Consider the following 17948-nt stretch of genomic DNA (forward strand, 5'->3'; position numbering starts at 1 on the left):
TCTTCCGTTGACACCTCGGTGCGTTCTTGTATTGGCACGTTCGTTGCTAATAAAAGGAACCGGGACGCGCTCAGCTTGACAGCAGCATCTTCGATCCGTTTCCTGTTTTGATTTCTGACTGTTGACTGGTGGGTGAAAACCAAGAGGTCACAGGAACAGCAGAAACAGCTAAATAACCATATCATTTTTTGCAAACATTCCAGTCTTGCGGCCCAGGAGGCGACAACAACGACCCGGTGGATTAGGAGGAGCTCTGGCGCCTTTAGGTAAATGACGGCGCTGCGTATTTCTGGAGAGCTTACGGTCTCTAGTAGCTTCCATCTTTGGATGATCACACCCCCGAGCTGCACTCCAGGTGCTAATTATCTCTGATTGTTCCAATAATATCTTAAAATAACCCTTTAATCTTCTTTACCCGTGTGCAGCCACAATATTGGCGTGTTGTGTTGGCCACAGGCTGTCAAAGCCCCGATTGTGCGCTCGCCTCTGCTCGGTGTGCCGAACCCTCCACTCCCATCTGAGCGTTGTGTCGTGTGTTTGCAGCTGGAATGGGAGTTTTTCTCTGATCTGATCTGATGGATGGGGGCGGAGGCGGCGGAGGCGGCGGAGGCACGGCTCCCCCGATCGAAGCTACAGGCAGCGCAGGGTTTCTCATTAACCTATGATAATGCACCTGTCAGTCTGCACCCGTCCTCCGCTTCTTCTCCGTCTGGGTCCCTGCTTCTGTTTGGCTGCCTCGCTTGCTTCAGCACAGCCAGCCGCCGCCACTTCTTCCCCTCCTTGAGGAAATGCGTAAGGCTCATATTGGGACGTATGTTTAGAGGCAGACTTGCTAAATCAGGCCAATTTTTACATCATCAAAGGTTGATAATGAAAGCAGGATCGCCCGTGATGGAGGGCGACTCTCGCCATCCCCGAGTCCTTTGATACGTCCTTTTCTCCTCACCAACTCCTTCATCAGATATCCTCTTTAATCCCTGCAGCCTCTTCCAAGCTGTGATTTATTTTCCCTATCTGGCTGTGTGTCCCCCCCCCTCCTGACTACAACAATGACGCTGCCTCCAGCTAACTGGAGTGGGCAGACTTGAGCAACGGAGAGCAAATCCTTCTGGACCTGAAGTTGTCAGAACTGGGGGAGGTTAGACATCAGAGGAGAGAGCGGGAGAGGAGGAGAGGCTGCATTAATGCTGTTTATGTTTGGGGTTTGGGGAGAGTCGAGCTTCAGTAGCTCCCATTAGTCACTCTGTCAGAAGTTGGAGAGACGGACGACATGTCGCCGCTCCCATTTGGTGCCAAATAGACTTTGGAATTCCGCTGCTCTGCTTTTGGCAGCATTTGATCATGATTAAGGAAGGAGCGTGCGTGATGCTGGGAATGTTTCTGGCCTGACTCTGCACTGTCAGATCTCTTATTTTTCATCGCAGGCCAAGCGGGTCTGCATGAGGACAATCAGATATTTCTGCTATGAAGTCGCCTGATAACAACCACGCGTGTGAGGACGGAGCCGATACACACCTGCTGATTGGCTCTGGCCTTCCTGTTTCCTGTCATGTGACACCTCTTTGTCTCCCAGAGCACGTCCTTGACTTTTAACCCTCTCAATTTTTTTAAAAAAAAGCAAACTTCCTGCAGTCTTTTTCATGTTCAGTCAGAAACAGATCAAAACAGATCATAACATTTGCAATAATTCATTAGACTGCTATTAATTAGAGTGTCTAACCAGCCAAATCAGAGATGCCACAAAATCCCTCAATGTTTTATTCTCATTATGAACAAAGTCTGAATTTTTATCTTTTTGAGTCATCAGGAAAAGAAAGGTTCCTTTTTTTCTTTTGCAGTGCTACAATAATAGAGAATTAACAGAGATTAAAACGAGTTTGGCTCAGTGCAGATGTAAGGATAAATGCATTTCATCTTGGCTAATTTGCATTTAAAATTCCAACTAAACTCTATGATTTCTGACTTTTAAGATGAAAAAAATTTAAAAACCAGACTGAGAGGAACAAAAATAAAGATAAAATGCATAATAAATACTGCAGATTTGGTCCGTACTGAACTTAACCTGCAACCATTGCTATAAAGACGCTCCCACATCTGCTCCTTCGACGTCGTGCTAAATTAAAACACAATCGCCGTACTCGAGTAAATGTATTCAGTTGTATTCCAATGTCCTTAATGAGCTCATCTCAGAAGTAAACCTCCAGGAAAGCAGGTCCTGTCTGAGCGACCCTCTAACTGTCCCAAAATGGATGGATTTCATTTTCCAGCTAACAGTGTGGAGATGACAGACGAGTGCCCCCCCCTGCCCCCCCGCTGAGCTCAGGGTTGAGCTCTCCGACATGGAAACCTGCAGTTCTCCAAATGCTAAGCCTGAACCGTGGAGCAGAAGACCTTCGCGGATGAAAAGGGAGAAGAGAAAATAATGGCAAATTAATGCAATGATTTAATCAAACGGAGAGGAAGGACTCGGGGAGCGGAGCGGATGGCCTTCAGTGGAATATTTCTCAGATGCTGATTAGGAAGCCATGTTAATGAGATTCACTGTCAGTCTGAAACAGAGAACAGAATGCCCCCCCCCCCCCCACACCCACCCACCCCCCTTCATGTGGCTGTCTGCGTCGCCCTCCATCCATCCCCTCCCTTTTCCCCCTCAGATTTTCCTCTTTTTCTCACATTCTCCTCCCTCACAGCCGGTCTCTTCTTCACTGAGAGAGGGGTGTGTAGGGGTGCAGCGGGACAGCACCCATCTCTGCGGTCTCCACAGAGGACACACACACACACACGCACACACACGCACACACACGCACACACAGAGTCTTGATATAGGCGAACAGCAGGCCCACATTAAAGACGGTATCCACTGTTGGTTTCTTCGCCATTAAACAGCGCGTCTGCCTGTCCGATGATGTCATTCAATCATTCAACCGAACACACCGGGATTTGCCTCTCTAGAGTGCACGTGCGTGCACGTGAGATCCTTTAGCCAAATGCTGAAGGATCGGAGCGTGGTGCAAAGCTGCAGCGAAAGTAGGAGCCCAGATGTTTCAGCTCAGGCAGCTTAAGGATGAGTTCATGGTGAGAACGTCTGAGGCTTTCGTTGACCAGAGAAAGAAACGTTTAATCCCGCCGGTTTGAAGACACGTGTGTGCGGATTCTTCTCATTCAAGATGGGCTTTCATCAGGAAATCTGATATATGGCTATATGACGGTATGGGCTCCTATATCCAGACTGAACTCTTCACCTGGGTCACGCTCACGTTGGCCTCGCACAATCTGAACGAACAAACTGTCAGAAATGTAATGTGACTGTAATAACTGCACGTTTATCTCCGTTTATACAGACATACAGGCTGTTTATGACAACTCAGAAATGATGTGTTTGTATACATACGCGTTAAAAATGCATTTTACATGAACAATATGAGACGCATGTGTCACTACAAATCTGATGTTTTTGGAGTGCATGAATAGCTATATGGTACACAATGCATTATTCAGCACCTCTGTATAAATAATATACAGCTTAAATTTGCATGCTATACTCTGTATATGGTTCCATAGGTGACTTGTGCCGTGTGTGTACAAATATTGCGTTTTCCAGATCCAGATGTGTGTCCCTGCGTGTTAGATGGGGGTCCAGCGGGTCGTATTGAGCAGAAGTGCTGGTGTGTGTCGGTGATCCTGTTTCAGTTTTTTTTTTTTTTCTTTTCAAAAGTCACGGTGGTGTTAATGGCCTCCCCCAGGCCTCACACTCCCTCAGCAGATTTAGCTGAGCGACCGCAGCCTTGGTGTCGTGACAACAACAGAGAGGTCAGCAGGGGTCGGATGGAGGGAAGGGTCCAGGGCCCGCGGCATCCCACTTCCCCACAGCTGTGGAAAAACAAAGAGAAGCACCACAAACAAGCAAAAACAGCTCCTCTGTGCTCGGCCCCAATCCCATAATATGTTTTATCTCTCTGGGACGCCCTCTGACCTTCAGCCTGAGAGCATCCTCCAGCTGCAGATTTGACTCTGATAAGCTTTAGAGGTCTAACGTGTGTGGCTGTTGTGGGTCCACGGCCCCCAGACTCTGAGGTTGGGACTCATATTTGAATGTGGTTTTCCTGGCTGACATTTGGGGAGGAGAAGAGCAGGGTCGCGAGCCAGCTGGACGGGACCAGCGCAGCCCTGACCCTTCCTGTCCTTCACCCTCCTGGCTGGCCAGGCACGCTCCCTTCCCATGAAGATCCGACCAATCCCCACACCGGCGGACACAAGGGTCATGGGAGACTGTTTATGAGGCTGTACCAGACGGAAAGGAGGGGGGATCCGGGGGAGCACTGTCTTTTATGGGTTATTGGGGATAGTGTGCTCCCATCTCCAGGCTGTTAAAGGTCTCTATAGCCTGGAGGTGGGACACGCTGCACCTGGACCGGACCCCGCCCCTCCCTGCTCCTCTCACAATTGGTATTTCGAAAGGCTTGTGAAGACGGGTGTTTGTCGTATTCAGGGTCTGTTTGTTTTACCCACCAGCAGCGTCAGAAGGCAGCGTGAGGCTCCACCGTCGGGCCTTTACGATGCGTCCCCGGGAAGTAAAAACCTGTGTCACTGACAGGAACAGAAAGCGGATTTTTAAACACAGCTGCAGGGAAAATCAGGTGGTTTAGCCGCTGCTGAGCACCATCTCGTACCGGCGGATCCACCCACCCAGAGAGCTGCAGTTCCTCTGCCAGCAACAGGGAATTTTTCACTCGGCTGCTTTTGTCACTTTGATTCATGCGAAGCTCGCTGCCGAGTGTGTTGTTGTGTGATCCGGTGCCAGTCGTGCCGCCACACCGTGCGCTCCTCTCTGTGTTATTACCTCGCCGTCTTCAATCTCCCAGATGAGTAATCACAAAGGGGGGCACATAGGAAATGTTATAATCAAAGTTTCTCTTAATTTAACCATGCCGAAAGGGAGGAATGTGAGGAGGAAGAGTGTGTGTGGGGGGGGCAAGCGAGTGTCTCCGTTAGCCTGTGCAGTTTTAACTCTTTTTATTCCTGTAGAAATGTTGAGTCTGATGTTTACAGATGAAGAAGCGTCTGTGTCACTAGGACTGATTTCATTAGAACTTGAGGCACAGAGAGGATTCTGCTGAGGGAACTCACTAATTCACGGGCTGATGTGACCTACATCTCCTCTCCGTTGGACTTTTTTTGGGGTGCAAATTCCCGTTTGTAGATCCTAACTGTGTCAGTGTGTGATCCTAGAGCAAAACCTCTGCTCCAGCAGGGAGTTGTCTGTTGTCGCCGGGATAAATGACACACGCCTAAAGGTGTCGGTGCCGACGTGTGGCGGCTCACGCTCACGCAGACGAAACAAATCTGATCCGAGAACTGGGACATGACGTCTGCAGAGGGACTCGAATGAGACCAGCAAGCTTCGTCTCTCTGGAGCGTCCCCTCGACCACCTGGGCCCATTATAAGTATATTTTAAATAATATGCATCATTCAAACAATTCTTAGCTGCCTCCGCCAAGTGCCTGACTCATCTTTTCTGCTGTCTCTCATTTGCCTCTGTGCAGCCTGGACAGCCATCTCATGTGGTTCTTGGCCTCCGGATTACAGAGTGAAAGTGACAGGGCGGGATGGCAACTGTCCCCCGAGGGACGAGATGTCCTCCTGCCTCAGGAGTGAGAGACAGCCAGCCAGTCAGTCCTAAATGAGAGCCCTAACTCAAACTCACCATGATGGAGGCCGAGGATCCACCGGGGAGCCGAACGTCTACATATAGCGTCGGATCTGTGGAAAACAGCGTTCGCAGCAGGTGTCGTCTCCCGAGCTGAGCTGCTGCCAAAAGGTCTGTGGTGAGATGATAAAATATGGCAGCGGCAAAGCCGTCAAGTGTCGTTATAAATCACTCGTAGATGAACATTGCTGGCCTGTCTGCTCTGCTAATGCAGACACGCTGTTAAACCGCAGAGGTCTGCCTCCTGATTGCAGAGAGAAGCGATGGGCCTCCCGGTTAATGGGGAAAGCAAAGGACGGCGAGGGCCTGTGTTTTTCAGGCTCATCTGGCTTAGATTAGAGGGCGCCGAGCACGGAGAGGAGATAGAAGCATTAAGATATGGGGAGAGCAAGGAGGCAAGGGGGAGAGAAAAGGCAGAGGGAAGGAGGGGGAAGCAAAAAAAAAACAATGATAAAGTCAGAAAGCATGAGAGGAGGCGGGGGGGGGGTGTTTGCAGAGGGTTTTAGGATTTGTGATCTGGTTCTGTCTCTCTGCGTGCTTAGCACAAGTCAGTCGCATAAACCCTTTAGATAGGCCTCGTGTAACAATGGAGGAGGGAAAAGCTCTTAAGACAAGAGTGTGAATGGAGCAGAGCCTGGGAGCAGAGCGGCGCGTCCCTGCCTGGAGCACAGCAGCGTTCCCCCTCCTCACCTTACATCACGCTCCTGCTGCAGCACACATCCAGACGTGACAGTCTGCATCCCAGCGTGGGGTAAAAGCTTCCACCTCTGACGGGTTCTACCTACACAGGAACGATCACAGACGTGTTGGAACCAACCGCCGGTAACGGTGACACTGTTGTTCAAGCCGCTTTGATAAGATTCACCGTCGGATTCCTTCTTTAAGTCTTTGTTGTCTCCTCAACGTGTGTGTTCACATGTGTGTGAGGCTGTCCTCCCATTCTGTCCCTGCTTGCCGTCCAGACAGATTTTCTAGGTCGCGCCTAATTGACGACCTGTATTAATAACAAAGAGTGGCGTGTGTGTTTGTTTATGACTGTGTGTGTGTGTGCGTGTGTGTCCTGGATATTGCTGTCCTGAGGCACAGCTGAGACCACCATCCAAAAATCCCACCCTTTGATTCCTCTCCCTCCTCTCCATCAGCCTGGGGTTCTTGCCATTTAGAGGAGTGTGTGTGTGCGTGTGTGTGTGTTCTTGTACTCGGTACTACAAACTTAGGACCACAATATTCATTCTGCTAACGAACTGAGAACATTTTTGGGAAGTAAGGACATTTTGGCTGGTCCTCACAACTTCAAAAGACTGTTTAAGGGTGAAGACGTGGTTTTTAGGTTGAGGTTAGAGTTTAATTTAGGTTAGGGTCAGGGTTAGAGTCAGAGATGAAGACTCGACTGAAGGACTGCTGGTTGAGGCGGCAGATTATGGACTATGATTCCAGTTAGAGAATCAAGGCGCTTGGAGAGAGAGAGAGCGAGAGAGAGAGCGAGTGAGAGAGCGAGAGAGAGAGCGAGAGAGCGAGCGAGAGAGAGAGCGAGTGAGAGAGCGAGAGAGAGAGCGAGAGAGAGGTCTGAATCTGTCTGGTTGACAGGATCCGGGATGAACAATATGTCAGGACGGATCGATGAATCAGCCAAGGGTTCCTGCCTTTGGAATGGCTTTCATATATTTCATTTGATTCATCGATCGGTCCTGCTGTATTATACCTATAAAAGTCCTCACAAAGATAGAAGTACAAAGATGTTTGTGTGTGTGTTTGTGTGTGTGTCCTGCTGTCGCTGCAGGCTGGACAGTCTTCCTTAATATCCTTGTTGAAATTGTGTCTACATAGAATCTCTCTGAGAGGAGGTGTGTGTGTGTGTTTGTGTGTCTGTGTGTGTGTGTGGGGGGGGGGGGGAGGAGTCAAAACAAATAACAGCACTCCCTAATAGGCTGACAGCTCTTAGCAGCATGAGGTCACGTGCGTGTTTTCGAGTTATTCTCTTGGTGGGAATATGAAAACATTTGCATTTCCAAGCTCATCCTTCATCTCCGAGCAGGTGGAGGCCAACAGCCAGACCTCTGCCGGTGTGGGGTTCCAGACCCATGGGTGGGGCCAGCCTGAGCCATGAAAACCTGAATGTGTGTGTAGAGAGGCGCGGCGCCTGACGCGATGAGTCTTATTCATTTTACAGATAATAGCAAACTTAACAGCCTCCTGACTGACGACTGCACCTACCTGCTGATTTGCTGGCTCCTTTGTTGTCCATCATTCTTTACGCCGTCGTATGTGGTGTTTATTGATCATAAGTTGCAGAAAGGCTGCTGAAAACTGGATCAGTTGCTTGTGGAAGCTCAATCAAACAGATGCAAACAGGCCATATGTCACGTTATCGTTTAAGCTTAAACTAAGAGCCCAGTCAAACTGTGCTTGCTGCACTTTCATTTTTCACTTTTATCGGCGTGGGCAATGTGGATTAATTTGGCGGAAATGTCCTGGTGGATCTTGCCGGATGCGCAGTGACCCTGGTCGTGCACACATCAGCGAGCTGCTCCCTCCGAGGTGACCTTCCCCTGCTGTCAGAGCTGTCCGGACACCCCCCGCTTGCTTTCACTGTCACTCCTCCCTGAGGAAATGTTCTAAAAATCATGTGTGTGATCACAGAACCTCTGAAGCACAAAGAGAGAAACTTGTAGGTTGGAAGCAGGGAGCGGGAGGGGGAGGGGGAGGGGGAGGGGAAATGCCTTGTTAATATCGGTGCACATAATCCCTTTAAATACGATGCAACAGCAGCAGGAGAATTCAGGAATACAGCTGTGGCTGTTTTTCTATTGAATTTACTCCAAGTGACTCAGCACCTTTATACAGTCAAAGGATTCTGGGTCTCTTGCTGTTTGGTAACAATCCTAAAAGGACCCGAGGCCGACGTAATCATCTGCAGCCACTCCGAACCCGCTCGTGCACGCTCGCCGAGTTAACCCCGACCGCGTCCCCACGATGTTCAAGCAACGACACATTAACATCAGGATGGATATCGAGTGCCCTTGACGCGCACGCTGTTGTCTCCTCTCTGAGAATGGTGCAGCAGACCGCCAGGACCAAGTCTTGGCTCGCTGGCTGAACTCGTGGTTGTCATGGTGACAGAGTCGTCCTGGCATTTGGAGTGCATCTCTTGTGAGACATAAGAGCGGTGCAGAGCATTGTGCATCCATTCCTGCTGCCTCTTTAGTATTAATGGACATGAATATTTATCTGGTTGAGGATATTACCTCTGGGTGGAGGAGATGGCGGCCTGTGGCGTGCAGGGACGTGATCTGATGAAGTGGATCGGTGTGTCACTGGGGCGATGCTGGAGGTACAAGTGCACCTCTCCACATCCCTGGTTCTCTTACCACCTTAATCTAAATCAGCTCTCAGTGTTATTCTCTGACCCAAGAGGACAGAAAACAGCAGCAGAATTCATCACGAGGAAACGGACGCCAATATTCTTAGAGGGATCGGTCCAGATTCATCCTTATCAGGTTACGTCAGGTTATCTGGTTAGCTTGTTGATTCAGGAAACAACAAACCGTTTCATTTATGAGGGAGTCACACGTGGAAATCATTCCTTCCTGATTTTATGGGACTAAGGAGGGTTAAAAAGCAATAATTTACAGACCACGAGGCAACATGAGGCCAGCTCAGTGCATGAAAGCATCAAAAGAAAGGACACAAATCCAGAGATCTTGTTTTCCTCTTTTCTTGTTTTCCTTTGCTACATATACATATAATTTCATACACACATATTCATACAATAGCAATCCTGTCCACCCGAGAGAGAGAATAACTGTTTTAATGAAGCAAAGGTAAACCAAACCAGTGTATAATGTGATACTTATTCACAGTTTTCTGACCTTGCTGCAGTGGAAGGTGGGAGAAGGAGAACGCAGGCGGAATAATGCAGCTTGTAAACCGTCCGTTCTGACTGGTTCTGTTTCCTCAGCTCTCTCCTGGTTACAAGGTCACCCTGTTGTTTCACCACGATGTTTGAGATCTCTAATGATTTCTGGGCTGCATGTGTTTGGTGCGCGCTCTCCAGCTTTGTTCTCTAATATTCACGTCCTCTTTTGTCTCCGCTCTTTCTCTTCAGATTTTCTCCGATCTCTAACATTATTCCTGGTGAAATTGTTGGAAAAAGGCTCCTCCCCGCAGGGCTTTCTGCAGCAGGCTGGGCTTTATAGCAGATTAAATCGTAAGAATCCAGAGAGGGAATGAAGAAAAGTCATCCTTCCTATTGTATTTCATTTGCATGCTTCTCTCATCTTTCCTCCGGGTCTCCTGGTTAACGAGAGCCTCCTCCCGCTTCCGTCTCACCAGCGCGCGGCTCTGATGACTAATTTTAATAGCTCCGATAATCTGTCAAACAGCTATTAGAAAAGGTTCAGGAAAGGAGGTTAAAGTGGCCTGAGCTCTACCCAGAAAATGGGTTTCTCCTGATTTAAAGCATGGGGTTAAAAACAAGGAGCTTTAGAACAATTCGGTAATCCACCAAAGACTGTTGCCGAGTAACTGAGCTTATAGAAATAGTTTTCCTTTCTCAAATAAACCCAACAATCTCAAAGTTGCCCTATCGTCCTATTCTGACCTTCTTAACAGGGGTAAAGAGGTGATGCAGGATTCCAGCGTCAACAGCCCAGATGAGCAGAACCAGGCTTTTCATCTGAAAATAGACGACATAATAATTTAAGAAAAATTGTCACTGTGACCGACATGAAATCAAGCCGTGATTTGTTCCAGCGCTCCGTGAGGGAGAAGGAAAAAAACCCACTTTCTTTCATTATTAAAGAATCTCCTCTGGCTGAGAACATCTGTGTCGTCAGCAGTGATTAAACATGTGATCTCCTCCAGGAGGATCACTTGGACAGAGACAGGAAAGCAGCTGATTTTTTCGTTGCTCCTGACACGAGACGAGTGGCCGGAGCAGCTTTCCCAGCCTTCCGGTAACGCACAAACAGGCCTGGCTGACAAACACAAGCGGTATTTCATGTGTGCAGGATTCCCTGGACCCGCACCATGTGGAAGTTGCACGTGTCTGATTGAACATTCATCCTGTGGGAATATAAATATCACATTAGGGACCGCGCGTTCATCTTTTTTAAAGAATGTGTACAGATCTAACTGACAAAGGCATCAATCCCCCACTGACGGACCTGAGCTTATGATTTAAAAATGAGCCTTTAGATGGAAGCGTGCAGCAAGAGCTTCCCAGGAATCCGCCCGGGCTTGGCGTGATGAAGAAAAACCTGCTGCTTTTGCCTTCCTGTTTGCTTTTCATCTCTTTCTGCTGTCTCTTTCCATTAAATCCTGCATGTGGTGCTGCGTGGCGCCAGGCCCGTTTGTCATTTCTGCTCAGATGCCTGATCACTTGGACTTCTTACACTGGGAGCTCCTCGTTAGCTGGACTCTAAATCACCCCCACGGCCTCAAGGTTAAATGTGCACCATCGCGCCAACCCCTACCAGGGGAGAAGTAATTGCATCGCTGCTCCTCAGCTTCTCACCGTGGTCTGTTTGAATCAATTACCCAGCTGACCACATCTCCAAACAATGAAACTGGGAGCTGGCTGTTAATGGCGCCCGTCGCTGCCTCGTCTCAAACTGCAGATTTCTTTTCAATTACTCACGTTTCTGCAGCCGCGCCGCTGCCAGCCGCCACCCTTTGGAGGTGTTCAGCATATCTTTCGCATTCATTCAAAATCACGTCTTTTTTTTTTAAACGCAGAATGCAACGCTGAGCTCTGATTCGAGCCACCGCCCGCGGTGCCAAATGTGCTGAAGTGGCGCCGCACAAATTTAAACTTAGCTTGCAATTATTCATTTATGTATGTTTTTCCAAAAGAGACCTTTCAAAGCTGATTAGGACCTGATCAAATATGCCCATATTTTATGGCAGCAGTCATAAAACATGGCGACACGGCGAAGCTGTGCTGGTGGTAGCTCCTCCTACGGAGGCGTATCCAGACCCATCGGCTGCTCCTGGTAGTGGGGCAGGTGGCGGCTCTCTGGGTCTGAACGTGTGACACCGTTCAACACTTATTAAGCACGTTTAGAACTTCAGTTCAGTCTCTCCTGCTGCTCCTCTCCTGGTTGGTGCTGAGCAACTGCCTCGATCTGGTTTTCGGATTATTTTTTTTTCACCTGCAGAGTTGAGAGAAAGCTGCTCTGACAGGATGGAAGTTCAAAAAGATGCAGCATCTAAATCAGGAACCCGGAGAGTGATGCTAGAAGGTTCATGCATCTCTATATTCATCACTCCTGCCTCATGCCGGAGATCACCAAACTGTAATGTAATCAAGTTTGCAGGTTTTTAGCAAAAAAGAATTCATATTTATTCAGCACAAAGGTCGTCTGGGTCTCGCCCATTAAATATTAACCAGCTGAATTATTATGGTGCTTCAGTTTAGGTTGAGCAGAATTTCTGTTTCAATGGAGCACTTTTTGCTCTTAACCTTGTGTCAAGAACACAAGAGGAGAAACAGCAGAGGAGAAACAGCAGTGGAGAAACAGCAGAGGCTGCCGGAGGCCACCTACACAAAGATCTGTAAAGGAAATTAATTGTTCACATTAGTTTCTCCTCCAAGAGAGCAGCGAATGAATCTTCTAATGCGTCGGTCTGATTAACAGAGTCCCAAGAAATAAAGAAATAAAGGCGTTTCTCTGCTCATTTCATCACACTTATTGATTTCCATAGAAACGCTGCAGTTCCTCCTGCACATAAAAACAAATTAGCATACACTGCTGTCAGTGAGGAAGTGCCTGATTGGTGTTTTATGGGCTTAAAGGTAATTATGCAGGTAATAGCAGGCACAAGGACGACGCCTGAACCAATTTGGTTTCCCCAGGTTTTGTTTGCATCCACATCTGATGGCATCTGGAGGATTGTGGGGAATAAAGCCCGTTGATTGCATTTTTATATCTGCTCTGAGAGTTGGACAGGTGTTTCTAAAGAACCAGACCTAGTTCTGTTATTGGCCCTACTGTGTGCACACACATGCAGGTCCCTGGTGGGTGTCCTCAGGCCTGGTAGAGCTCACACAAAACAGACAGTAATGAGAAAGAGGATAACTGTGTTCCATCAACAGCTGAGCCCTGCAGCTCCTGTCAGACTTAAACGTGCACATATAGCTGCTGGCCATGCAGTTGCTAAGGAAGTGTTGGTATCCAAGCAGGAGTTGGCAGGGAAACCTCCCCAAAGTTGATTCAAGAGACTGAATGCTGCTGGAGTCGATTTCAAGCTTCATCTATATTTTATTTATGGGCGCCGGTTCGCTGAATGAAAGGAGGGGAAATGACTTGGGCGTCTGTTCAAAGGTTGCAGCGCGGAGCATCGCGGGTCCAGCACGAACTCTGTGAATGTCATTATCTGCTCAGGAAAAACAGCCTTTCTGGAGAGAGAGGAGAGTTCCAGAAGCCCCGACTGCTTAAATTGTACTAACAGGTCCCCGCACCACCCTGGGTGAATCCTGTCGGATGCAGCCGACGCCGTGACCGCCGCCGTGTTTCCCCAACTGGTTCCTGCTGTCAGAACCAGACGTCCAGGCCGCTGGAATAGGCTGCAACATAATTCATTACACTCAACCTGGGGGAAGTCTGTGCTTAAAATGGTAATTTCAGTGCAGGCAGAGAGTTGATTTAACTCATCAAGTTATGCTTCTAAACAGATTTGCATATTGGCAACGGTCCCAGCACGCATCCTTCTGGTAATACGAGCCAGACTGAGAGCGGCGCATTGTTTCGAAATGAGCAAAGATTTTGCGCCTCAAGGATTTTCTCGGGGGCAGCTTTTATTGTGTCTCGCATTGTTTAAAGCATTTCTCTCTGCCGCGGTTAAGTGAACCACATCTGAGAGTGCACCGCTTTCCCAAAGTCGCACTTCCCTCCGACCCCCTTTCACACGCCTCAGTGACCTATGACCCCAGGGAGACGGGGCCCGTATTGTCTTTTTGTCAGCGCAGGACTTCACCCAGCAGCAAAGGCCAAAGCTCCGAGGACTTGGTGCTCCTGCCGGTGTGTGGTGGAGAGGAAATGTGACTTTACATCTGCCTTGAAAGGGTTTTTGATGCTCTCATCGTCGTTTCCTTTCCGGCGTCAAATGAACTTTCTGGTACAAAAAAAGATCATTTAATAAAGGTGTGATATCAAGTTAGAATTATCACAGACTTAATCAACCTTTATTCTATTTCCAATAGGGTTGCAGATATTTTTCCCTCCTCCCAGCAGCCTGGAGGATAAATGTCCACGATCACATCTGGAGGACAAATAGAGCTGACAATAACCTGAGGTAACCAACCATGCGAGCAGAAGGGAGAATTAAAACCAGCTTCACCTACTGATCATCATTTATCTTTATTCATTTGTTTGCTCCCCGCTGACGGGCACGTGCGTTAGCGTAACAGCGTAATTAGCGTCTGCACTGTAAGCAAGTCCCGTTGCAGTTATTGCGGTTGTAATTATGAGATGGCAGCAGCAACAGCTGTGGCGGCTGCAGCTCCTCTGACGTCCTGATTTTCCGATCTGTTGAATCCGGCTTCAAGAAAGCCAACAAACCTGTTTTGAAGGATTTATGTTGCTCGGGGCCACAGCGTTTCCCGCCTGAAATCCTAATACAGATTTAAACGTCTTTTATATCCCACAGTTCCAGACCAGAAAACGCGTCCAGTAACCACGGGGCTCCGTACTTGTGCTCCTAATAGAACCGCTCAGGGTCCCTAGACAGCCAGAGCGACTCTGATCTGTTTGAATTAAAGAGTGATGCTGGCAGATGTATAAGATCTGTCTGATCTATCTGAGGGAACTAACAGTGTCCCCAAAGACAGCTGGGGACAGGACACCTTCTGTGAGACATACAAATAGGGCTTCCGTGTGAATCTGAGGAGAAAGAAGAGGAGGAGGAGGAGGGAGGTGGGAGGAGAAGGGAGGAATACAGCAGTGGCTCTCCTGCCCTACTTTCCTCCATCCACCAGCCAGTCCATCCTCCTGGGAACACTGGAGGTATACGCTCTGGCCAGAGTTCAGCTACGCTTGGCCGGTTAGTGCAAGACAGCGAAGAAATAGCTGCGCTTGAGTGAGTGAGTGAGTGAGTGTGTGTGTGTGTGTTTGGGGGGAGGGGGGTATGCTTACTGTACAATAATAATAAAAAAAAGGGACAAGGGAAAAGGCTCCAGCCGTTCCACCGCTGCTCCCTCGCCGTGTTCCCTGACTCTCCGCTTCAGCTCAGCAGATCGTTGGTGGGGTCCACAAAGATGGCGTTTGCTGGTGGAGGCAGGTTGACATGCATCTCCACGCGCTCTTCCCCGTTTCCCTCCTTCCTTCTTCACTTTCTCAGATGTCCTCGGGCTCTTGTCAGCGACCGAGCTGCAGCAGGTAAACCTCTGTAATTATCAAGCTGCACAAAAGCCTCAGACTGCTTACGGCTGCTTTTATTGAATACACACAAAGAAAAAAAAAGAAATTAAAGGCAGCACACACATTAAAGGGACTTCAAAAAGCTTTCTAATTTCACATTTAATGTGCTAATACTTTCATTTTCTTCCTCACAACTCTTACGAGTTGTCTAATTACTCTTCCAGACAGCATCCGGGGCTCGTTGCTAGGCCACCAGCAGGTACGGCATTATCACAGGAGCCGTTAAGATGAAGCTGTTCCCAAATAAAGATAATTCTTTAGCTTCCAGCTTAGTGAAACTGTCACTTCCTCTCGCGCTGTGCCATCGGCTTGGCTGCGTGACAGACAGGCTCACGAAGCCAGATGGAGACGCATGAATTCACCGATGATTTGGCTTGAAATCGCGCTCATTTTGATGCTAAATTGTTGGAGGAAGGAACAAGGAAGGTTGGAGGTTAAGTAGCTCATCTGGAAATGTATATAAATGTATATCAAGGAGGGCAGATCTGTTCAGGAGCAGTGTGGCAGAGTGTCTTTCACTAATGGGGGGTTTGGGGGTCCCATCTGAACCCTGTCGCACAGCTTGATCCTCATAACTGAGTCACAGAGAGGGCAGGAAGCCACCAGCACGGCGTGCTTCCCCTGGGTTCTGGATGATGCCCTGTGACAGATTGAGGCTGAAACGATGCGTTCAAACGTCTTCATGCTTGCGTGTTTATGTGCGTCTGTGTGTCTCAGGGATGATGCACTTATCTGAATAAACACAGCTCAGGGCTGGACGTCGGTCTTTGATCAGGCAAAACTGAAAGAGCATCTTTGCTCACATGTAATGATTTCTACTGGAGTCCCAGAACATCAGGATTATTATGGGATCATTAGCAGCAGCATCACCAGCTTCTTCATATCGACACAATAGTGAAAATAGATATCTGGGCCGGCTCCTGCCGCTGAGCTGCAGCTGTAAAGTTTCAGATTTCTGGGCATTTAACCTAGTTTTCGTGATGGAAAATAACTTCAAGGTAATTTGTGCTAATCATCCACATCACTGTGAGACCGAGCAGCCAACCAGACAATGATTACATAAATAGAAAATATGGAAGGCAACCCAAACATGAGCTGATAAATCCATGAGGCATCTGATTAAACCAGCAGATAAATGTCAGGTGTAGTTAGCCGCCTCCTGCTAACGCAGCCTTTTCTTCACAAACGATGTCCAAAACTTCCAGACGATCTCCATTCTGGTTCCGTTAACAATAAAAACAAACAAATGGGAAGGAGACAAATGGGCGTTGTTCCAAACCTGCGCGCAGCGTGCAGTTTAACACGAGGAGGATCACTGTGCCCGCACAATAGATTTGTGAAATTACACTTTGCCGTTTCCTTTTTACACCAAGACAAAACAAAACACAATTACACTAAGAGTGCAATATTAAATTACATCTGTGCTGCTGCCAGGAAAATTCCTTATGCCTCAACCCCCCGTGTCTACCCGGGGATATGTGTGTGTGTGTGTGTGTGCGTGTGTGTGTGCGTGTGTGTGAGGCCTGCTGTGTGATAGCTTGTGAAGCATGTCTGCAGCCTGTTTAATGACAGCATGTGGGAAGATGCTATATGTGCGAAATTGAAACAGGGCTGTGTAAATTGAATTAAATGGGTTTGTGTGTGATAAGAATGTTAATGAAAGGAATGTTCAATAAATTCTGTGTGTGTGTGTGTGTGTAGCAGGGACACAACAGTAAATCGTTTCACCATCAGCTCAGACGTGGGAGGAACACAAACACAACCGAACACTCAATGACGCCCAAATGGGCTTTACATGGGTGAGTCAGTGGACGCGTCCTCCGTGCAGCTCTGTCACGGTTCCTCTCACACGTCAGCTTCTGTCCTGTTTATCAGAACGTGAACGTTAGAATCTTTCCTGAGCCGTTTATTCTCCCAGCTCAGTAAACTAGAGAGCCTTTACTTTCTCGGCAGGGGACACGCGGGTGCAGACCCAGAGGGTCTAAGAACCATGGGCTGGTTCTTAGAGCGCTGACCGGACCGGTGTCCAACATCACCGGGACGACAGATCACTGCATTTGCTGACGAACCGCTGATGAGTGAAGGGAAACAAGTAATGGGTGAAGTGAGCTGTGTCCGGCTGATCCGTGTGAGTGCTCAAAGGCAGGCGGGGAGGGCCCCGGGTGTTCACCACCTTTTCTTCTCCTCACTCTGAAAATACCAGAGGAGCCAAAAAGAAAATACCTCACAGCTGTTCCTGCGATACTTCCCTCGCAACAGACGGAGCCGCTGAGACCTGTCTTTCCACAGCTCTGCCTTGTTTTAACCTGACTTCAAAAAAGAAAAAGGAAAAAAAAAAAAAAAAAAGCTCTTAAAGTTGCAGAATTCCTGAGGACCAATAAGAGCAGGATGAGGAGAAAACACAATGGGGGGTTGGAGGTATCACGTATGCCGGCGGGAATGTCAGTGTCACGACCTCTGAGGAGAAGGCAGGGAGCGACCAGCCTCAGGAACGCTTATCTCGCCCTCCATCTGTGGAAGATTTTGTGACACGAGGAGCAGGGAGGGGTAAATACGCTTCAGCTGCCCCACTCCCAGCACCTCCAGACCTGAAACAAAAGCACTCCTCTTGTTGTCTTGGCTGCCAGAAGGCCGCGAATAATTAACGAGAGTCAAGCGGCGACTATCAGCTGACCGTCTGAGAGGTGTCGCTTTATCTGTCGCTCTAATCAGAAGCAGAGGCGACCGGAAGGCCGGAGGGCCCCTGCGGCTCCGTGGGCCTTTCCCCTCCAGAAGTACAGTAAAAAAGCAAACGTGTCTATTTTTGACTCCGCCACAGAGC

The sequence above is a fragment of the Takifugu flavidus genome, chromosome 13 (assembly GCF_003711565.1).
Source record: "Takifugu flavidus isolate HTHZ2018 chromosome 13, ASM371156v2, whole genome shotgun sequence".
NCBI lineage: Eukaryota > Metazoa > Chordata > Actinopteri > Tetraodontiformes > Tetraodontidae > Takifugu > Takifugu flavidus.